This window comes from Canis lupus, chromosome 16, assembly GCF_011100685.1.
Source record: "Canis lupus familiaris isolate Mischka breed German Shepherd chromosome 16, alternate assembly UU_Cfam_GSD_1.0, whole genome shotgun sequence".
NCBI lineage: Eukaryota > Metazoa > Chordata > Mammalia > Carnivora > Canidae > Canis > Canis lupus.
Window position 1 is genome coordinate 25,520,240 of NC_049237.1, and position 24,601 is coordinate 25,544,840.

At 37.8% G+C, this 24,601-nt stretch overlaps 1 protein-coding gene across 8 annotated transcripts in view; it reads left to right on the forward strand.

Moving 5' to 3' along the window:
* The window catches only part of ZMAT4 (zinc finger matrin-type 4), a 337,657-nt gene that overhangs the window by 231,195 nt on the left and 81,861 nt on the right, over positions 1–24,601 (forward strand). The window lies entirely within an intron of this gene.

Here is a 24,601-nt window from a genome sequence, read left to right on the forward strand (position 1 = left end):
ATTTTTTTTCATGGATATTAAGGAAAGTAGCATTATATTTCACTTAATTATCCTTATTTAAAAAGTAAATCTTCCATAATGTTGTATTAAGGTCAGTCTTTAAAGAGTTTAGCCTGTTCTGATGTCAATGCAGTGGAAAAGATACTGGTAACGAATTTTTTTATATGATAAAAAGATAAGCTGATCTGTCTTATGAAAATGAATCCTTTCATTTTGTTTACAGTATTTTTTGGGGTGTACTTTTCTTAAGGGATTACATTTCACCTCCTAAATGAAACAATAAAAGGATTTCATGAGAAAAAAAAAAACAATTAGATGTGTAAGAGTTTGAGTTTGTGTCAGTGGGCTTTGAGTTAATAAATGTTAGCCTACTGTGAAGAAGGAAACAATGTAGGGCCAATATACAGGGGCTATGTTTGGATCATTTGGTATCATCTCATACCAGTCCATTATTCATGTACTCATAGAGTAAATTAGGAAGTATTTCGCTTTTTTTATTTTTAGGAAGAGTTTGTGAAGGATTCATACTAATTCTTAAACAGTTAGTGGAATTTGCCATTGAAGCCATCTAGTCCTAGACTTGTCTTTGTGTGGAAAGTTTGATTACTAATTTGATCTTTATTTTATACAGGTCTATTCATATATTCTACTTTTTAAACCTATTTTTGTATATTTTTTCTAAGAATTTATTTAATTTCATTAGGTTGTCTTATTTGTTAGCACACACTTGTCCATAGGATTCACTTATGATCCTTTTTATTTCTGTAAGATAATTAGTGATGTTCTCACTTTTATTCTTGATTTTAGTGATTTGTGAGTGCTCTCTCTCTCTCTCTCTCTCTCTCGGGTGTCAATCTAGCTAAAGGTTTATTAATTTTGTTGATCTTTTCTATGAATCAATTTTTAGTTTTGTTGATTTTCTTTAATTTTTTCTCTATGTCAATATTTCTACTCTAATGTTTATTATTTACTCATTTACTCCCTTCTGCTTCTGAGGGGGTTATTTTGCTCTTTTTCTAGTTTCTTAAGATGGGAAGTTAGGTTATTGATTTCAGATCTTTATTATGGGTTTTTATTTTTTGATGTTGTTGCTTGTTTGTTTTTTTAGGGGGATGGGGGCAGGGGAAGAGGAAGAGAGGGAATCTTAAGCAGGCTCCATGCCCAGTGTGGAGACTGACACGAGACTCAATCTCATAATACTAGGATCGTGACCTGACCCAAAATTAAGAGTTGGATTCTTAACTGACTGTGCCACCCAGGCACCCCTTTATCGTGTTTTTTTAATGCATGTATTTACAGCTATAAATTTCTGAGTGTTGCTTTTGCTGTATCCCATAAGTTTTGATATATTGTTTTCATTCCATTCATCTCAGTGTATATCCTGTTGTCTATTTTGATTTCTTCTTTCAGCTACTGGTTATTTGAATATGTGATTTAATTTTTATATATATTAATGAATTTCTCAAAGCTCTTTCTGTTACTGATTTCTAATTTTATTCCATGATGGTAGGAGGATATATTCAGCGTGATTTCAGTCCTTTCAAATTTATTGACACATGTTCTATGGGCCAACATATGGTCTGTGCTAGAGAAGGGTCCATTTGCCCTTGAGAAGAATAGGTATTCTGTTGTTGATGAGCTAAGTGTTCTGTAAATGTCTCTTAGGTCTACTTCATTTACTGTGTTGTTCAAGTGTTCAATTTCCTTCTTGATCTTTTGCCTAGTTGTTCTATATATATTGAAAGTGGGATATTGACATCTCCAATTATTACAGTCGAATTGTCTGTTCTTCTTAAAACTCTATCAGTTTTTGTTTCAAGTACTTTTGAGGCCCTGTTGTTAGGTGCATATATAATTGTTATATATTATTGATAGTTTATCTATGTTATTATAAAATGTTCTTCTTTATCTCTATACCATATTTAGACTGAACAAAATTGACAACTCTAGCATAAAGAACAGAAATGTAAGGTTCTAACACTTTATATGAAATGATACAATATTATTTCTAAATAGAATAACAAATTAAAGTATGTGTAAAACAATCATTAGTGAAACCACAAAAAAATACAAAGAGGTATAGTTAAAAGATAATAGATATATTAAAATGATATTCTAAAAAAAAACACATGAAAGGAGAAACAAGAAAATACAAAGTACATGAGATGAATAGAAAACAAGTAGTAGGGATCCCTGGGTGGCGCAGCAGTTTGGTGCCTGCCTTTGGCCCAGGGCGCGATTCTGGAGACCCGGGATCGAATCCCACGTCGGGCTCCCGGTGCATGGAGCCTGCTTCTCCCTCTGCCTATGTCTCTGCTTCTCTCTCTCTCTCTCTCTCTCTGTGAATATCATAAATAAATAAAATTAAAAAAAAAAGAAAAGAAAACAAGTAGTAAAAATGGACCCCAAATCTGACCATCTTAATAGTTACATTAAATATAAATGGATCAAAAGACATTTTCAGAGTGGACAAAATCTGAGACTCAACTAAACCAGTGAAGACCTAAACAATATTGGCTTAAAATGGAGAAATCCTCTTTGTGTAAATTATTCCAGAGGGGATGTTTATCTATGACAGTGTGAATAGCTCACAGAATGAAAATTATGATTCTTTGGTAAAATATGTGTTTTATCACTGCAAAATACCCTGTTTTATTTCTGTTACATTACTATGTACATATTACTCCAGATGGCTGTGATCATACAACTATGTATACTGTACTTTATGGATGATGTAAGGGTGTTCAAAGGAAATTTTAACTTTAACATATTTTGTTTCATATGGAAACTATGCACCTCTTGAGCTGTCACTGAGCTGTACTTAGCTCACTTTCCTTGCATGAACATCTCTACCTGTACTAGAAGTCTCTTACTGCCACACTTGAAGCATCCCAATTATGTCTCAATCAGGAATTTTCTCTATACCTTTAACTTAAGGCTATTCATGGCCCATCCCCTGGGCTAAAGAGAATTCTTTTCCACAAGCAAGAATATGTCTTGACCATAAAATTTCTCTCCTATTTATTTTTTCTCCATTTGTACAGATATTTAACCAGGTAAAGACCCTTACTACAATGGAACTAAACTTCCTGTCTTTTTTTTTTTTTAGATTTTTTTATTTATTTATTCATGAGAGACACAGAGCGAAGCAGAGACATAGGCAGAGGGTGAAGTAGGCTCCCCCAAGTGCTTGATGTGGGACTCAATCCCAGGACCCTGGGATTATGACTTGAGCCAAAGGCAGATGCTCAACCACTGAGCCAACCAGACACCCAGGGTTTTTGAGGAAAAGGCTATGGTAGTAAAGTGCCATTCTTATCACATCATATTAAGTATACATATTATCAATATGACTTATAATTGTTGATGTTAACCTTGATAACTGCCTCATGATGTTGGTCATACTGAACTCTTTGGAAGGATGTCTCTATGCACAGCTCACATTTGAGGAGTGAGGAATTATCCCCCACCTCTGTGAGAAAGGAGTATCTACATAAATTAATTAGAATTCTTCTGCATGAGAGATTTGTCTCTTTTTCTCATTTATTTATCCAATCATTTATTTATATCACTTATTTATAAACTCATGATACATTTATTTTTATACTTTTGATTATAAGCCAGTTCTACTCTATTTGTTGCTCAGATTGTTCTAGATTTTACCATTAAGGGCTCTTTTAGTTAGCTCCTGTGTCTCTTTGATGTATTCACATATTGCTGGGAATTTTATTGGATTTAATTTATTGGGATTTTTGTTTATTTGTTTGTTTTATTTTGTTTGCACTTTCTTACTTTCTGGCATAACAAGATACTTAAGTCTCATTTTTGAAATTTACTGCCCTGGTCCTAGAATCAGCATTTTCTGGAAAGTGTTCTGGCTTTATTTATTTATTTATTTATTTATTTATTTATTTATTTATTTTAAGAGAAAGATACTAGAAACTAAGATCTGGTGCTAGATTTCCTGCTTACTTTTATTTCTTCCATTACTCTATATAGTCAAATTCTTTCTCTCAAATGTTTTGTTTTTTTTTTTCTTTTTTCTTTCTCTTTTCTTTTTTTTTGCAATTTCCACTTAGGCCCTTTAGTTCATCATTCCTCTACTATAAGAGTCTCTTAAAGTGTCTCTCTCTTCAATCTATTTCCCATTTGGCAGCCAGAGGATTTTTATAAAATGCAAACCTCGTTATGCCATTATACTGCTTAAAAACCTTCATAAGCTCAGCATTGCCCTCAGGAGAAAGTTTAAACTTAATATTGTTGGAAAGGATTTTGGGATCTGGTTGCTATTTTCCTCTCCAACTTCACCTCTAAAAACTCTCAGCCTCGGTTTACACTGCATCCATACTGAAATAATTTTAGTTCCTTATAAGCCTTGCATAGTTTCATTCTGGGAACACTGCCCTTACTCCTCTTTTTTTGCCAACACACACACACACACACACACACACACACACACATGCACACACCCCTCTCCTCAGATAGATTCCTCCTCAACTTCAAGATCTCTCTTTAGATGATCATCTTCTAGATCTTCTAGGACACTTTCTCCTGGCGGTGCTCCCTTCCTGCATTCTCCCTCAGGGAAAACCAAGGTATTGGTTTCTTGTCACAGCCTCATCACAGTGTTTGACAGTCACCTTTTCACGTGTCTCTTCCCTCCAGACAGAAAGCTCTGTGATGGCAGGGACTTTGTACATTTGATTCATCACTGTATTAGTAACATAACCAAATGTTTAGCACTTGATATACACTAAAGAAGCATTTGTTTAGCGAATCAATAAGTGTCTCATGGGGTATTTTCTGTCAGGCTGGTCTCAGCAATATAGTAGTCGCTGATGTATTTCCAAAGATTTGTCAAGTATTAAATGTATATGAATGTTTGTAGGTAGAGTATCCCTCAGTACGTGAGACATCTTCATAATGGGAAGATGTGAACAGTTATTGCAACCAATCTATTGTTACTCATAATTTCTAGCAGAATTTCTGGCTTCCTTGTTATTCATTTCTAAATGCAAACAGAAGGCCGAGTGCAGCTTCTGGGCTGCTTGAGATCAGTTCTAATCTAGTGTGTGGGCATGTGCTTGGTTAAACAGACTGGGAAACCAGCCATGGAGAGATGAACAGGAATTCTAAAGCTGCCAAGAAATTTACACCTGCACCTCATGGCTCAGAATAGAGCCTGGTCTCAAAGGTATTACCAAACAAGTTCCAAAATTTCTACTTTCATCCTGACAGTTACACACTCTCAGACTCTCACACAAGAACAGATAAGTTTGGCATTGCTCACCCACATCCTTTTATACCCATGGAAAACTTTGGTATCTTTTAAATATTTTTCTTTGGGAAGCTAGGACAATCACTTTGCTCTCAGGAAATATGGCTTGAATGTGAGGTTTCCAGAGCTACCCGAATGGAAATGATCTCTACTTCTGTACATATGCACAGCAATGCTCTTCCTCTAAATCTGATAGTATATTATAGACATTGCCTTCAATCCTCTCCTTTTAACTTAGATCTCCCTTAGAGGGGGAATGGAGAGAATATTAATAACCCTCCTGTAACAGATAGCTTTTCCAGGGGAGAGCCTAAAGCTGCCAAACTTTACCAGGTTTTTCACATAAAGGAGAACATGCTTGCATCCCAGGTTTGGAAGGAAAATCTTTCACCTTGGTATTAAATGGAGTTAACTGGATATGTTTGTCTTCAAAGGATATACTCTGTGTGGTTAAGTAAGGAAGATAGAACAGCAGAATACACTAAAGGGTTTGGTTTCTTTGGTCTCCTAGAAGCCATGTTGATTGTGTATATGTACTGTCCCTCTTGGCCATGCTAATTAGGATGGCTGTTTAATTTTTTCTCCTACACTTTATCTTTGATAACCTAAGATAATCATTTTATCAATACTCTATATTATTTAATGCTCATGTGTTAGAATAGTGAGCCATATAGTACAGGTATGATTTTTTTTATAGCTACTAGGGTTGTCAGATAAAATATAGGCTGGTCAGTTAAATCTGAATTTCAGATAACCAAATAGGATTTTAATATAAATATGCAAGTATGTAATATCTGGGACATCTTTACACTAAAAAATCATTTTTTGTTTACCCAAAATTCAAATTTAACCAAGTATCCTATATTTTTATTTGCTAAATTTGGTTAACTTAATGTCATGCCTACTCCTTCAGGCCAAAACATATTTAATAGTTTTAATTTCAATAAAAGAATAAAGGACTATTTTAGAAGAAGAAAATGGGTTCACCGCTATTTTACATCAGGCTTGAGCTCCCTATTATCCCAAAATTTACAGTCATTTTTTTAAAAGATTTATTTATTTACTTATTTAGAAAGAGAAGGGGAGAGTACACAAGCTGGGCAGGGAGGGACAGGGGTATAGAGAGATGAGCAAACTCCACACCACTCTGAGCATGGAGCCTCATGTGGGGCTGGGTCTTACAACCCTGAGATCATGACCTGAGCTGAAATCAAGAACAAGAAGCTCAACTGACTAAACCACTCAGGTGCCCTGTGAAGTCATTTTGACAAAAAAAAAAAAAAAAAAAAAAAAAAAAAAGAATCAGGTTGCTAACACTGCCTTTTTTTTTTTTTTTAATAATTCATTTCGGTGCAAATTATCAGGAAGTTTAAAGTATGTACACATTTCTGAGCTTTTACTACATTCCTATTTCCCTAACAAGATTTGATAAGTAACCTAAGCCAAATAAATGTACATGATTTTCTACTTAAAGTTTGATTTCTTTTCCATTATATTGTGACATCAAAGCCTCAGCCATATCTTTTCTTTTGAAGGGGCTTTATGTCAATTTTGCCCATTACTAATCTTTGCTATACTTTTCTCAAGTAGATGATTTTGTCTGCCCCCTAGATATAAAGCTCCAGAACTATTGGAAATATTTAACACATTTACAGAATGGTTCTTATTGGGATTGAGTTAACATTAGCCATTCTCTTAAATATTTAAAAAGTTTGATTTGAAAAGTTTATGAAAAAAAAAGAAAAGTTTATGAATTCTTAAGCAAGTCATGTGTCTTTTTTTTTTTTAATTTATTTTTTATTGGTGTTCAATTTACTAACATACAGAATAACACCCAGTGCCCGTCACCCATTCACTCCCACCCCCCGCCCTCCTCCCCTTCTACCACCCCTAGTTCGTTTCCCAGAGTTAGCAGTCTTTACGTTCTGTCTCCCTTTCTGATATTCCCCACACATTTCTTCTCCCTTCCCTTATATTCCCTTTCACTATTATTTATATTCCCCAAATGAATGAGAACATATAATGTTTGTCCTTCTCCGACTGACTTACTTCACTCAGCATAATACCCTCCAGTTCCATCCACGTTGAAGCAAATGGTGGGTATTTGTCATTTCTAATAGCTGAGTAATATTCCATTGTATACATAAACCACATCTTCTTTATCCATTCATCTTTCGTTGGACACCAAGGCTCCTTCCACAGTTTGGCTATCGTGGCCATTGCTGCTATAAACATCGGGGTGCAGGTGTCCCGGCGTTTCATTGCATTTGTATCTTTGGGGTAAATCCCCAACAGCGCAAGTCATGTGTCTTCTGCTTTGTTTTTGCTGCTGTGATATATTCTGCCTTTTTTTTTAAAGTGAATTAAGCTAACAAAGGCTTCTTTTTAAAAAAATTCTTCCAAGCAAGAACTCCCTAGAACTACCAAGAAAAGCCTTTGATATTTCTTCAAAATTACTTGGCAACATACCAAGCCAAGATATCAAAAAATGCTTTTTATGGGGCACTTGGGTGGCTCAGTCAGTTAAGCATTTAATTCTTGATTTTGGTTCAGGTCACGATCTCAGGGTCATGAGATTGAGCCCCAAGCAGGGCTCTGCACTCAGTGGGGAGTCTGCTTGAGACTCTGTCTCCCTCTGCCCCCTCCCCCTGTTTGCATTCTCTCTCTCTCTCTCTCTAAAATAAATAAATTTAAAAAATACTTTTTGTTAGTTGTTTATTAGCAGTCCCTGATTGTTCTATCTTTGTGATAAGAACCATACAAAAAAGAAGCAACTCTTAGGATAATGATTCTTCCTCCCTGCAATCAAGGTGGAGTGATTGTTGGAGGGTTTCATAACTGTGTCTCTTCACACATCACTTAATGTCTGCACAATTTGGATTCTACTGAGCCACCTTCCTAGCTTTCACATCCTCTGTAAGGTTTTCTACCAATATTAAGATAAGTACAGGAAAAGAAAAGAAGTCAGAGTAAGGGAGGGACTTATGTTAGCTTGTCATTTTTCCTTTTTGTTTTTAAAACTTCTTCTCACTTGATGGGGCACCTGGGTGACTCAGTCAGTTAAAGCATCTGACTCTTGGTTTTGGCTCAGGTCATGATTGTGTGGGTCATGATTTCATGAGTCATAAGATCGAGCCCCTTGTGGAACTCTATGCTCAGCATGGAGTCTGCTTAAGATTCTCTCTCTCTGCCCATCTCCCCTCCACCAAATAAATAAATAAATCTTAAAAAAATCTCCTTCTCACTTAAGTCCTCTTCTTGATTTTTCTATTGTGTAATTATATGTCATATGTATATATGTGTGTGTGTGTATATATATATATATATATATATATATATATATACACAATGTTTGAGATAAGCATCCATCCTCAAAGCTATAAAGATTAGAAGATTAGACCCAGACAAATAGGAACTCAGATACAGGTGATTTCATCAATGTCTGAATGTATGAATGTATGTGCATGTGTGTGTTCATGCCTTATCTCACTCTTCCCCTCCCCCTCTTTATTTTTGTAGTAAAAGTCATTTGGGAAAATCCAACTTTACTTTGATAGAGTCTTTTGTCTTTCCTTTCCACCTCTGTAGAGGGTCATTAGAAAAATCCCCCTGACCAAGAATGGTGGAAATTCTGGAGCTCAAGAATCACTGCCACAGCTGGATCCCTGAATTGGATTGGTAATCTCATGTAGATTTGATGACTCAGAGCCAGCCTGAGTGCATTAGTCCCTGCAAGACTTGGCCATCTCACAAACTATATCCATTCTCATTACCAGGGTACGATTTTTATAACCCCCATTTTCCCATCTAGATCTAAATAGTCATAGACAAGAAATAAAGTTATAGAGATTAGAAAAAGTGAATGCAGGAATTCCCTCTATAGGTGTAGCCAGCCAGTGTTTCTGGCCATGTTCCTGTCCATGGCATGAGTCCCTACTACCTCCAGGCTTTGCTTACCTTAAGCAGGAGGGCCAGGCCCCAAGTCATAGGCCTGGGAGCTGCATGGCAGGAGGAGAGGCCCTATTGTCTGCCAGCATAGAGTGTGCCAGAGGAGTAGAGTGAGCTAACTACAATATGGAGTAATTATTCCATTATTATATAATGACTTAACAGTTATGTATTAGATTCGTCACAATTAGATAATAGACTGAATTCATTAAAGCATTTCTTTTGCATTTAGTATTTGTAATGTGTCTTCACTATCATTTTTTATACCTTCAAATATGAACCTTCTGCATTTGCTCAGTGCTTCCCTATTTAATAGAAATCCAAACAATATATGTATTCATTGCTGATCCTCTTGTTTATGCGAAATTTCTCCAAAACACTAGAAGTAATTTCTGAGGCCTTGGCCTCCAGACAGAGCCTGAGAAATACAAAATTGAGAGGTGGGTGAAGTCTGCCTTGTGTGCTCTCACGGAACCTCTCCTACGGTACCTCTCTTTCTGCTGCCCATGCCCCTAACCTTCTTTGCTTTGTGTCTGATGACACATATATTCTCGTGTCAGTAAGCAGTAGCAAGTACTACAGAGCAGACGCTCAGTGGATTTCCTCCTATAAGAGGTTCTCTTTAGCCCTTCAGCTGTGCAATGAAAAACTATGTCCCATTCAATGAGTTAAAAGAGTCTATCTCCTGTTTAATGTATATAAAGAAAAGATAAATGAAAGATTTGTTGTTTTTGTTTTTGTTGGCATGAACATCTTCCTGGCACCCCCCAAACCTGCAGTGCCATGATGTATGATACTCCACACACTGACCTCCAGGAACTGGTGTACAGTGTTGTGCCAGGTTTGGGAAGGAAGGACCCCTCCATCCAACAGCAAAGTGAGTGGCTCAAGTATTCTTATAATAGCCATTCACCCAGGATGCTGTCATGGCCTGGACTGTCTCAGGGGCTTTCTGTACACAGCTTATATTGCAGCAAGTGACCCATTTAATGATTATTTTAATATATTTTTAATATATGAGGAGGATTTATGTGTCTGAAATTTAATTTTAATAATTCTCTGATTGAGTCCTTTAATCTCTCTCTCTTTCTCTTTTTGGGGAGACAAGGAGTGGTGGGTGCATAACCTTAAGGAATTGTGTGTTAACACATTTTTCAAGTCTCCTTATCCAGACCTTGAGTGATTCGGGGACTTCTATATAGAAGTCACACATTTACTGGGATTGTCAGCCTCATTGTCTTTAATTCTGATTTGGTGCTCAGCAATTCCCATGACAACTGTTGACTTTTATTGTCTCTCTAAAATTGGTTCCATTCTGAAAATAATCTGAAACTAATTTCATGTTATTCTATTTTGGTCATATTACTGTAGTGTTCCCTCCAACCCCTTCTCCGACACTTGCAATTTGGCTGAGAAATGTAGCTTCAAGACAGAGAAGACATTTCATGAGTGCTGTGCACCCTCATGGGAATTGTAGAGTTGTTGTTGTTTTTTTAATCTATTTCATTATTTTTTATATTTGCGACTCAGACTGTCGTCTTCTTTTTGGAACTTTTGAAGGAAGTTATTTTTTCAGGAATTATACATTCGAGCCTCAGCTACAGAAGCAATTACTTTTTAAGGATACCTAGTCCTCCATTTGGCAGCTCTCAGATCAGAAAAAGGTACTGTGACTCCCTCTGGAGGGAGGTGTTTGTTAAAAAGATGAAAGGTTTTCATTAAAAAACTTGGCAATTGCATCTTATGAGTTCAGTGAAATTAAAATTGATCTCAGGGCCCCAGTCTCTCATAAAAGATTCCTCAAGGCCCCAAATGTACCTGTTAGACTGTTACTTGATTGTCTGAGACACAGACTCTTCCCTGCCCATTGATCCAGTGTTAGTGGTTCCTTGTTGGTACTCGGAACTCCACTATTTAATCATGAGCTCCTCTGGGCTGTGCCACTTGTGATAGCTCTCTGTTCTCTTTTAGCTTCAGAAGCTTTAGCAGGCACAGCAAATTATCCTCCTTTTCTAAGTTGTTGTTTATTTTCCTGGAAGAATAATAGAAGGCAATGGAAGAAATGTGAAGGCATTTAAAGCTGACCTTCTGAACACCAAAAAACCCAAATGAACAGCTATTGTAAGGCAGTTTTGATTTTGTTTGTCAGAATAAGTGGAGCAGTGGCTTAAAAAAATGATGGATACATGCAGGACTTGAGGCAACTATTTGACTTTGTGTCAGAGATGCTGGTTTTTTTCAAACTGAAAGCTTTTATGCACCATATTTCAACCCCTACTGCTCAGTGGAGTTGCTTTTTCAATTGCAATCAGTTCCGTGAGTGCAAACACGTTTCTCAAGGAGAAAAGGCAAGGGGTGTGTGTGTGTGTCTGTGTGTATGTGTGTGCATACTTAAATTTCTATTAAGGGATTTTCTTATGTCGATTAAATGAAAAAGCAATGACATATTGCAAAGTGTGTTTGAATAATCATGGGCTCTTTTGGATGTTTCCTCAATTATGGTTGCTAGAATTTGTCAGTTTTGTACCACACATCTCCCAGAAGTCAGTTAAGAAGCTTTCTCAAATGTCTGTAACCTTTAGAAAAGGGACCTAGGCCACTGGCATTGTTTCCGATCGGCAGTGATGTGGCCCCTATAATGTTTCAGAAAGTAGTCTTTCCTTGTCAAACGTTTACTAATTAGATTATACTTCATTTGACTTAATAAGCTCTCCTTTTAAAACATTGTTTTTCAGAACATATGTATAAAGGCTAGGTCTATTAGTCACCTGCTCTATAATAGCAGATATTTTCAGGAGTCTTTTCATGGCCATGACACCAAAGTTAATCACTGAAAATGCAGAGTGATTTTTTAAGGGCACAGCATTAGTAAATGATAAGACAAGGTTTCAAACCCAGGACTTTCAAGTTGAACTCCAGTGCTTTTTCTGGAATATTGCAGCTACTCTTTCAGTGGGAATTCTTTTATTTATTTATTTTTTTAATTTAAAAAAAATTTTTTTAATTCATCCTGAGATTGGGAATTCCTTTAAATAGATATTTAGTGTGCCTCTGCCACCAGGGAATTTTGATTGCTTGGTCAGAGGACAGGGTATCTTAGAACATAAGTAGGCCGGGTGCTTGCTAGGCAGAGGTATGTGGAGTGTGTCTCCATGTGGTGGGGTAAAGATTTTCTTTAAAAGGAAAGAGATCACAGAGAGTAGAGGAGTTAGCAGGGAATTGTTAGGGGAAAAGAAGATACATAATGTAAGATGGAAGGAAGTAGTAATGAATTTTCCCTAGTTATTCTCACCATTTGTGTTCAGGTCCCTGAAGAAAATAATGATCAAGATTTATAGAAAATCATTTCCCAAGCCAAGTTGGTTCCTTGGCTAAGGGGGGCTCTCAGGAATCATACAAATGGAAATGTTTTGTGTGGGTTTCGGAGAGAAAATCTAAGAAGGCTATCTGTTGCTCATGTGATTTGGGGGCATTGACTTGTATGTGTTAGTAGCTAAGCAGTTTATACATAGACCACTGGGAAATTACTTACTACTCTTCCCTTTGAGAAGATCATCTACCATTTAAATGGGGACACCGAATCGAAACATATGACTGGACTCCAGAAATATCACTAGAAAACCCCTGTAAATGTATACAAATTAATATACTGCAAATGATGTACACGGTGTTGAAGGGATGTGGGTAATGGACTCATCAGAATCTGTAAGAAGCTAGATTGCAAAATAAATTACTTATTAGTAGCTTTCTATAACTGGGTGGATGGCTCCATTTGTTAGTAGCTTTTACACACAAATTAATTGTGTGAGATTATTGATGTTTGAGTTGTTTTTTGTAAAGTTATCAGAAGGTATTATGAATGCAAGCAAGGCAATTGAGCTAAAGATCACCGTGCTGAATGATTCCCCCAGAAAGGAAAACTTTACCTGAAAGCAGTGCACATTTCCTGCCCAACTCTCCACATACAGAATTGGAACTTCTAGAGCCTCTTAATTACACGTAGAATGACTGCTTGATGCATAACATTATTGCCTTGACTTACTTTTAAATTTCTGGGTGAAATTAAGGATGTGGAAATAATCTTTCTCTAGGATTGGTGTTATTAGGAGTGTTTCTAGGCTAATGAAAGATAATTTCTTAGAGGTGACAGCAAATAGAAGATATTTCTCCCCAGCTATTTAAAGGGACAAAGCTAGGGTAAACACGAGTTCACTCACACAGTTCTTAGGTGCATAGAGAAAGGACACTCTTTTGTTTGTCTAAACCTATCGAGACTTTTCCATGTACCTCTAACTGCTGTCGGCTGAAAAGAAATTAACTTTATTCAGTCCAACAGTATTTAAAAATCTTAGTTGTATCTGATATTTGAACAACCTTTAGATAACGCTCCATCTATAAGGTACTTGCTCAGACCTTTCCTTTTGCCCCGCCTACAACAAGAAATCATGCTCGCTGAATAGTTTTATAGATTTTTTTGAAAGCTATGCTATTTTCTCGCCTTCTTATTACCAATTGATAATATAAAAAGCATACCATCATAGATATAAGAAAATGTAAAAGAGAACAATATTTCACTATGGCGGGGAGAATAGTGGTTTCCAAAAGATATGTCCACCCAGAACCTTAGACCTGTGACCTTATTTGGATGAAGGGTCTTTGCAGATGTAGTTAAGGTAAGATCTCAAAATGACATTATCTGGATTAATGGGCACCAAATCCAATAATGAATGTCTTATTAGAAATAGAGAAGAAAAAATAAAAACCAGAACCACAGAGAGAAAAGCCATTTGAAGATAAGAGATAAGGAAGAGACTGGAATTGTGTATATCGGAAAACAAAGAATGCCAGGAGCCACCAGAAGCTGGAAAAGGAAAAAAAAAAAAAAAAAAACTTTTTCTTAGAATCTCCAGAGCTAATGGGACTCTGTTGCCGCTTTGATTTTTGAGTTCTAGCCCCCAAAGTGGAAGAGAATAAGTTTCTGTTGTTTTAAGCCATGCAATTTGTAGTAATTTGTCACAGCAACCTTAGGAAATGAATACAGCTCGAGACTACCATTCTACTGCACCCCACCAATTGTTTGTCTCCATTCTATATTCCTCCTGTGCACACTCATTTAACATAGTAGTGTTATGGTGTAGGTTCCAGTTAAAGGGGGGAGGGAAGCTGTTACTTATTGAGCATATTCAGTGTGCCAAACAGAAGTGGGCATTTGCTGTCATGGAGCTTTCCTTTTTTGTTGAGTATGCTTTTCATCCTGCTAGTCCTAAGAATCTTCCAGGGTTAGTAGTAGTAGATTGGAATGAGGAGCAGATAATGATCTATTACAGAAAAAATGCAAAGAAAAACAATTAACATTACTCCTTTTGATATTCAAAATATGATTATGCAGTAATACAATGGCCATGGAAGCTAGGCTAATGTAAAAAATGGGAATTTTTTAAAATCTTTTTTTTTTTTCATTACCTACAAGTCCATCTCCCAAGTCTACCCTTCTGAGTATATAAGAAGTCAAGCCTGGGCAACTCAATTCAGAGTTCTCCTAGGAGTAGAAAACTGCTTCTGCCCTGATAGTGAGGCCTTTGTCAGTGACACATGCTGTTTGCCAGCAGAAGATATAGAGTAGAGAAAGAAACTTGTCAACCACTAGTCAGAAATGTGTTAAGTGAAAGTGATATTTAGTGCAGAAGAGGGCTTTCTCCATTCCATTACCATCCCATGAGCCACCCCATGTAAACCTGGTGCAGCAATATCAAAATGACCAGACATAGTGTAAGCAAACTAGGAGGCCCTGAAAATTTCACTTCTCCAAGCTTCCCTTGCTTCCTTAGTGGTATAGGTAGGTCCCAGAAATATTGGCAATCCTGGCTGGGAGCTTCCAGAAGTAGGTCCAGGATGGCTTTATAGGAAGAGCTTCTGAATAGCTAACCCAGCAGAGGTACGTGGTTTTCACAGTCAGAGTCTCAAGATGTCTCCAGTATCTGGGGGAGCTGAAGGGAGTCCAGGGAAGCCAGGAGCAGTGCTATGATCTGTCCATGCTCAGAAAGCAGCTGGACCTTGAGTTACCCCAGCTACCACTGCAAATGCTAGTGGGGAAAGAACCAAGTGGCTGAATGATGTCACCTTGGAGGTCAGCATTGCTGAAGGAAACTGAGCCCAGGGACCTTCCATGACCACACAATTGCATAAGCCACAACTCTCCACATATACCCAAATGCTGCATTGAAGAGATGGTTGGGAAAGCAGAGGTGACTAAGAAGTAAAAAAGACAAAAATATGCAAGATCTCATCTTGATATCCTGACCTTAACAACATCTGCAAAGACTCTCATACCAAATAAGGTCACATTCAGGGGTCCTAGGTAGACATATCTTTTGAGGCCACTATTCAAACCACTATAGTGATGTATTATTCCCTCATATTATTTATTCTTGTGATAGTATTGTTTCTACATTATCTATTAGTAATAAAATAGCATGGATTTCAAAAAAATCAATGAAATTCTGTGCTGATTTCCCTCTTTCTCAACTTTTCCCTGCCTCTCACTCCTGAGGAAGTTCTTTGTGCCTGGCCATATTTTATACAGCAATTCTTCTATCTAAAAATGAGCTCTGTAAAGCGGGTATTCAAGATGTCAAGGATCAAATATTGCACCCCAGGAATTCACAGCCCTGTCTGCTCAATAACTAAACAGCCCTATAAATAGAATCACTGAAATTCTTGGTTCTACTTAACTAGTTGGACAAGGCAGCAAAGGTTTCCCTGTGGTCATTTAACTTGGAAAGAAGAGGTGAGCGGAAATCTAGTCCTCTCACACACACACACAATGCATCTTCAGGGCAGTGTTGACTTAAGAAGGTTACGTTAGTCTTTGTATCTGAAGCTAAAGCATTCACCTTGAACTGAAGGATCAGGTGTTATCTTCTCAAGGTTAGGGTGCCAGCTTAGGCTTAGATTCAGGAACCTTTTAAGGGGTAGCTCTCCAATCAGAGCCTTGGAATTTTCATCCCCCAAATCTTGGAATGTGAAAACTTCTTGAAATGTGACTCCATTCCTCTTTCTCATTTGAGAAATAAGAGGTTTGCATTACATGGTACCATTATGCTCCTCTTATGTCAGAAAGTTTTAAAGACTATGATTTGGCTATCCCAATCTATCTCCATATGCCTCCATTCAAACAAAAAACAATGAGGGAACAGGACAGAAAAGGAAACTGAAACTATCTTGCATTATAACTAAGTGGAATTAAACAAATCACTCAAACTTTCTGCTCCATAGTATCTAATCTTTAAAATAATGGCATTGGGATGCATAATCCCTAATATGTGCCTTTCTAGCTCTAACTTTCCATTATGGCACTAATGTGATAGCCACTGGCCACATGTTGGACACTTGAAAGTAATATACATTTCTCATAATAGTTTTATGTTAATCATATGTTGGAAATGACAGCTTTTTGGATATCTGAGATAAAATAACATTATGAAAATTAATTTCACCCCAGTTTGGCTTTATTTCTTTAACTATGGCTTCTAGGAAATTTAACATACACATGTAGCTCACAATATATTTCTATTGTATAGTGCTGTTCTATAATATCTATGCAAAACAGTTTTGAGACTAAGGATCATATGTCCAGAGTTACATACAGTAATTATGTGCCATGTGTGCCTTATATTTGCATGTATATACATATAAATACCTGCACAGATACACATACATAAGACATCTTTTAAAAAACAACATGACTGTAAAACCATGTTTCATCCCCTTCCTTTGCTATCAGGCAATCTAGCATCACCAGTCTTGATCATAAACTCTCAATTTAGAAGAATAAAGGTTCTGACCTCACGCAAATTATGTATATTGTAGATTACCCTTTTAAACATCACTTTTTTTGGGGGGTGGGGGAAATAATACATGCCCTTGACAGGTTATGTATTGGTAAGGCATTAAGGAAATGAGAAAAAAATAAAATTTAAAATTAGAAAAAATCAAATTCTTAAGGATAAGAAGATGACCTCATGAACATATCCACAGATACACTCACACAACAGGCATGTGTTCCTGGTGACTGGGGGGTCGGTGATGGTATTACTGCCCTGCTCTGGCTCAGTTCTCCTTAGCACCTATGATACATATACCATTTGTAGCCCCATTTTCCTTCTATTCTCCCATCACCAATTATTCCTCATTTCCTAAGCCTATTTTCTTTCTGCTGATAATTTATCCACTCTTATGATTTAAATTCTCAGAAAAAAGTTCTCCCTTATTAAGTATCATAAGCCAGATTCATTTATCCCCTTGTTCAAGATCTTTGCACAGCCTGCTCTGGGCAGACTGTCATAAGCACCCAAGGAAATGCAAAGATAAATTAGACTCAGATCTTAACCTGTACTTACTCTTTGGGAAGTGTGTAAGGTTACAGAATGTCAATCTGTATATGCGGTGTAGTCTACTGCAGGGGTAAGCACAAGATAAATAATAAGTATCACAATGCCTGTATTTTAATGCCATGTCTCCTACTGTTTGGTTATGTGAGCTTATGCAAGTAACTTTATCTCTTTGAACCTCAATTTCTTCATCTACAAAATGGAACTGATACCAGTTATCTTCTCCATAGAATATGTATGAGGTTTAGAGAAGATAATTCACTTAAAGGAATCAGTATATATATATATATATATATATATATATATATATATATATATATGCATTTGAAGTACAAATAAAAGTGCTGGGAAGTTTTTAGAACAAGAAGTACATTCTTCTGTTTGAAGAAGGAAGGAAAGCTGTGTAGAGTGTGGGATTTGGTCCAGACAAGAGAGAGTTTACCTAAATACAGGTGAGGGTGGGATATTCCAAATGACATGAGTGACATGAAACGTCCCCTATGGAACAGCCAATCATAAGAGGGTGTTGAAAATAAGATTTCTGAGAGGAAGCAGGATTAAGATTGAAAAGGAAGACTGAGAGTAAGACTTTCTCAAGTAGATATTACAAAATGTTTACGCATGATCTTCCATAGACATGCAGTCTTTTTATTTCCATTGTACGGTGTTTCTTAATAACCATATTTAGATTTGAAGTAGTATTGATTCTGTATAGTATTGATTTGTGTTGGCATTTCCCTTTGTGACTACCCCTTAGTTTCATGCTCTCTAAATTCCAAAGAACCCGGAAACAATATGGACATCTTCCTAGTTTATTAATGTCATTTCCAAATTCCTATCTCTCTGCTCTAAATTAGTAATCATGTTCCTTTGAGTCTCATGCCATCCAGCTACCAACTTATAGATTTTCTTGTCATCCCCTCCAGCACTTCCTCCGTTCCATCCAGAATTTCATGCCTGAACCAAAGCTTTCTAAACTTTAAAATAGTTTGTTAATTCTACTATAACAGTTCTCCATGTGGTCTTGTCATGTAACAGATGAGGGGTCTGAGTCCCAGCCCCACCATTTAATAGCATATGACCTTGAATAATTTATTTAACTTCTCTGAGTTTATAATAGCAATAAGCATAGTATATGCTTAATAAAGTTATTATGAAATAAGATGATGTATCTGAAATGCTTAGCACCATAGTTGATGGATAATAAGCCTTCCAAAAATTTTGCAATTCAGTGTTACAACCTTTAGTCCTTTAACCCATACATTAGCATCTTAACAAATCTTTCCTGTCTTCATTTCATTTCTTATTTAGCCTAGATGTGAACATGTCTCCTGATCTTTCTAGTATCCTCAGGTCCCTTGCCTTCTTGTATTTGCAACCCCTTAGACAGGCTATAACCTGGAGCCATCCTGTGTTCTTCACTTCCTCACCTATGATCAAGATGTTGAGACTCCAATGGGAAAAATCACCTAAGACTTGTGCCATGATAAATTAATATAGACCTTCCTTAGCTCCTAACTCAGACCTCAGTTCTTTTGTGTATCCCTATATAACATTCTTTCCCATTCCCTATAAACAGACAATTCAAGTCTGACAACTTGTCTGAAGTCTTTGCCCTCTACCACGTTTTTTCTTAGCAGGTGGCTTCCTCTGGTCCTACAGAGACAAAATTGAGAACTTCAGGAGGTAAATCCCATGGACTCCTGCCTCTTCATCTGTAGAGTTGCTTTTGCCTTCTTCCCCCATCCTCTCAAAGGATTCTTTTAGAAATAGAGCTGTATCAATTACAAAACCTTATTAACATACCTGTTTGTTAAACACAGTGCTTATTGCTATATGAAAAAAGATTCTTCTCTCACTGGATTTAAAAGTCTGAATAAGCAAGCTGAAATAATTCAAATATGAAAAAAAAAGCTTACAAAGTATTTAAATCTCACAGGTATAAGATTTTTTTTTTTATTTTTTATTTATTCATGATAGGCACACAGTGAGAGAGAGAGGCAGAGACACAGGTAGAGGGAGAAGCAGGCTCCATGCACCGGGAGCCTGACGTGGGATTCGATCCCGGATCTCCAGGATCGCGCCCTGGGCCAAAGGCAGGCGCCAAACCGCTGCGCCACCCAGGGATCCCGGTATAAGATGTTTTAATTATATTCCCTGCTTATACATAGTTGAAAAATTCTAAATGGTAGAAGAAATATAATTCAAATGATAAATTGAATTATAGTATTGTTAATAAATGTTACTGAATATTAATTTTAGGAGTGTATATGTCTTTCCAGTCCATGAAGACAGTAAAACAATGAATATTCATTCTCTCTCTCTATACACACACACACACACACACACACACACACACACACATATATATACTTTTGTGTATATGTATATGTGAGTGTGTATATATTTTTCTTTGTCTTTTGTTTATTTAAGCATAGAATTCTAATGCCTGACTATACTACAGCTATATCTGGTTCTGAAATGTTCTAGTGACATAATGTGGTGACACATTCTTTGAGTGCTTAATGCCCTTCAAAATCGCAGTCTCTCATAGAATATCCCACAGCAGTATTCTTTTTTTATATAATAATAAATTTATTTTTTATTGATGTTCAATTTGCCAACATACAGAATAACACCCAGTGCTCATCCCATCAAGTGCCCCCCTCAATGCCCATCACCCATCCACCCCCACCCCCACCCCCCTCCCCTTCCACCACCCCCAGCTTATTTCCCAGAGTTAGGAGTCTTTATGTTCTGTCTCCCTTTCTGATATTTCCTACCCATTTCTTCTCCCTTCCCTTCTATTCCCTTTCATTATTATTTATATTCCCCAAATGAATGAGAACATATAATGTTTGTCCTTCTCCAATTGACTCATTTCACTCAGCATAATACCCTCCAGTTCCATCCACGTTGAAGCAAATGGTGGGTATTTATCATTTCTAATGGCTGAGTAATATTCCATTGTATACATAAACCACATCTTCTTTATCCATTCATCTTTCGATGGACACCAAGGCTCCTTCCACAGTTTGGCTATTGTGGACATTGCTGCTATAAACATTGGGGTGCAGGTGTCCCGGCGTTTCATTGCATCCCCACAGCAGTATTCTTGAGAGAAATACACATCTCAGGTTTATAAGGGCAAAACAAATTTCAAATATCCTGACCCATTAGTTGTTTAATCATTGATTAGCTTCATAATCATTTATTAACTATCTGCTAGACCAGGCATAGTACAGTGGAGAAGGTAGGTGCAAATGTAGATTAGAGTGATGTGATTTTATAAACTGAATTGCTCAGGAAAATTGCAAAAGGAGCAAACACTTCAGATGAGTTTATCAGGAAAAGTTTCACAGGGTCATATGACCCTCACTCTGGTTTGGAAATCTGGTTCTTCAAATGAGTAATTCCATAGTTCCTCATTCTATTCTTCTTTTACTCAAATTCCAAATCCTATGCATTGTGGCTTCTCCTATGGAAGGCTGCAGTAGTAAACAGCTCACTCCAGCCTTACCCACATCTCCTCTGTGCTTTGTAAACATCTCTTCAGTTGCCCTACTCATTGCCTGTCCATCCACCATCTCCCATTAGCACCTGCAACTTTGCCCTCTGTTCACTCAAAAGACACACAGGCATTTTCCTTCAGTTTGATGCCCAACTACACTAGCAGGATGCTGATTTGTCCTCCCAATGTGCCGGGTACAGAGCTCAATTGCAAATAAATAGATCTTTAAACAATTGGTTTACTACTCCTCACACACCCACATGGTGGACGGGAGAGTGACAAGAGATGGGACAGGTAGACAAGTTGAGAAGGCAGGATTGGCAATTAGCAAGTGAGTTTCCTCTTGGGAGGGCAGTTTTGGTCCTATAAACAGATGACTTGTATCTTCTTGGGGGATTTTTTTCTTCAGTTTCCTTTTTCGAGAACTGAGATCTCTTCTAATCTTGCTATTCCTAGAAAGCAGCTACACATATTCCAATTTTGTTAGAATCTTTGTCTTACTCAACTGTGAACATTTTTATTTCCTATTGGCTTCTGAAATACCACACTTACCTGGTTTTCCTCCTCAGTAGCTGTGCCTTCTTCAGCTCCCTGTCTTCTTCTTGCATATCTGATTCTAGAAATTGAAGTGCCCCAGGGCCCTATCTTATCAGGGACCTATCTTCTTTTCTCCATCTCTGTGTTCTCTTTTGATGCTCTTACCTGGTCCCATGACTTCTAATACTGTCTTTACAATGATGATTGACAAATTTATTTATCTCATTCTAACCTCTTCCCTGGTGTATCCCCCTGCCTGTTGTACATCTGCACTTGGTGTCTGATAAGTATTTTAAACTAAATATGTCTCAAATGAGCCAGTCGCTTCCTCACCCCCACCACTGCCAGCCCTGCTCCCCACCTTGTCGCCCTAAGTGATACCACATCCATGTAGTCACTCATCCTCAAAACCTTGATAAAAGCCATTATTGGTTCTTTTCTTTCCCTCAATTCCCATATTTTATCCACCTACAAGTCCAATTTTCTCTATTCCAAAACATAGTCTGGTCATATTTAACCTATCTATCTATCTATCTATCTATCTATCTATCTATCTACCTATCACAAACACCCCAGTCTAAGCTACTTCATCCCTCCAACCACAGCCACAGGCTCCATGTTCTTCCTGCAGGACAGTCAGAATTTTATTTCTAAAGCATAGATTATATTCTTAAATACCCCTGTTAAGGCATCTCTAATGGCTTCCCATTGAAACTCAGTAAAATTATGTAAGTCCCACACGATCAGGCCCCTGCCTCCCCCTCATTCAGTCTTCTCCAGCTCCTAATTTTCTGTACACTGGATATATCAAGCCTATTCCATTTGCAGAGCTTTTGGATTTGCTGTTCCTAATTGCTTGGAATTCTGTTCCCCAGATCTCTACATCCACATGGCTGCCACCTTCTCATTATTCAGGCTGAACTCAAATGTTATTTTTTCAGAGAGATGCTTCTCGACACTCTAGGAAAGGTGGCTCCTACTCCATTATATTCTCCTGCGTTAACTGATTTCAACTTCTTCAGAGCACTCGGCAGTATCTGAAATTAACTGACATTTTCCCAAATGTTCACTATCTGTTTCTGTCTACCAGAGTATAGGCTCTTTGAGCCAGTGACTCTGTTCATGTATTCATAGCCACATCCTCAGTGCATGGCCTGTGGGATGTCCACAGTCTCTATTTGTTGATTGACTAATTGACCACTAGGTTCAACCAACTCTTGCTGCTTTGCATATTCAGCAACTGGTTGAAAACATGGAAGTTACCTTCATAGGAGAGAATCTCTTTTATGTAGTCCAGTCCCATCAGTTCAGTCCCTGAGGCGGGTAAGAAGGGAATGTGTATTGAGATCTGGGAAGAGTCTAGGAGCACTTTGAAATATATTCATAGCTAATCATTTAATCAAATATCATTCAACAAATATTTCTTAAAGATCAAAGGATGGTTGGGCAATAGAGGCTGGCAACAAAGATAGGTAAATCATGATCTTTCTTATTAAGGAGTTTATCATTTGGTAAAGAGAGTGGACCATGTCTTAGTCTGCTTGGACTTCCAAAGTCTGGGTGGCTTAAGTAACAGAAGTGAATTTTTCTCACAGTTCTGGAGTCTGGAAGCCCAAGGTCAGGGTGCCACTGTGGTCAGGTTCTGGTGAGAGCTTTCTTGCTGGCTGCAGATGGCTGCATCTTGCTGTTTCCTCACACAGCCTTTCCTCAGTGAGTATGCAAGGAGAGAAAAAGAGAGATTTCTCTCTCTCTTCCTCTTACAACCAGCAATTTTATTGGATTAGGACCGTACTTTCCTGACCTCATTTAACTCTACTTAGTTCCTAAAGACCCCATCTCCAAATACCACCACATTAGGCTTAGGGCCCCAACATATGAATTTGGGGGGACACAGTTCAGTCCATAGCAGACACATACACAGGTCCTTGCAGTGCACCAACAGAGGGAAACTGAGGTGCTGTGGAGCATAAGCAAGAAAAGGTAGCTCAAGCAGGGGTTAGCTGGTCCAGATGCTTCCCCTAAGGAGTCAGCATGGGCCAGTAATGAGATCCTGGCAAACTGATATTCCTCATAAGCCTCGAGTGTCTGTAGGACACAAGGGATAAGGGGCCACCAAGTCTCCCAGAAAGTGTCTCCCACTGAAGTCAACATATTGGCACCATGTTGTTTGGATGGGACAGGCAGAGACTTGGTTGTTTCTGTGGTTTATTACTGCAGTGCCGAAGCTTCGAGGAAGAAGGGTCCATTATTTCATCTTAGGATTGATGTGACCTGTCAGAGGTCCCTGTGGTTTCTAGACCCATACATGTCTCATGCCCTGATATGATGAATTTCCAACAACTGAGAGAACTGTTGTTTCTTGGTTGTTGCTAGAATGTTTAATGCAGTCCGTTGTGCTCTTGGTATTTCCTGAAAGAGGAAAGATAGATCTGGGGATCTATGGGCTTAGTGATGACTACTCCATCCAGCCAGATTAAGCAAGGCCATACTGAGGCAAAATTGCCAAGTTTGCCTTCTTGATTTCTTACCTCCTCTTTTGGGTAAGATGCATATTAGCAAAAGTGAAAATAAGCAAAATAATCACACTAGGCACTTGCTGGTATTTTCTCATGCATTATCACACCCACTCTGCAAGGAAAATAGTATTCATCTTGTTTTTCAGATTCACAGAAGAATGCTTAGAGTGGTTATGGTACTTGCCAAGAGCAACCTCCAAGTCTACACTCTTGCCTCTATGCCATGTTGTCCTAGTGTCACATGCCACCCCCTGCGGCTGCCGTGAAGCCAAGTACTCAGATGACCAGTCACTAATTAAGTGATCCTTCCTCTGTCTTGTTGGCCTCCTATGCCGCCTTCCCCAGCACTCCTTCTGCTCAGTGGTTAACAGTGTTCTTATTAGGCCCCCAGCTAGACGGAAGCCTCTCTGAGGCCTCAGAT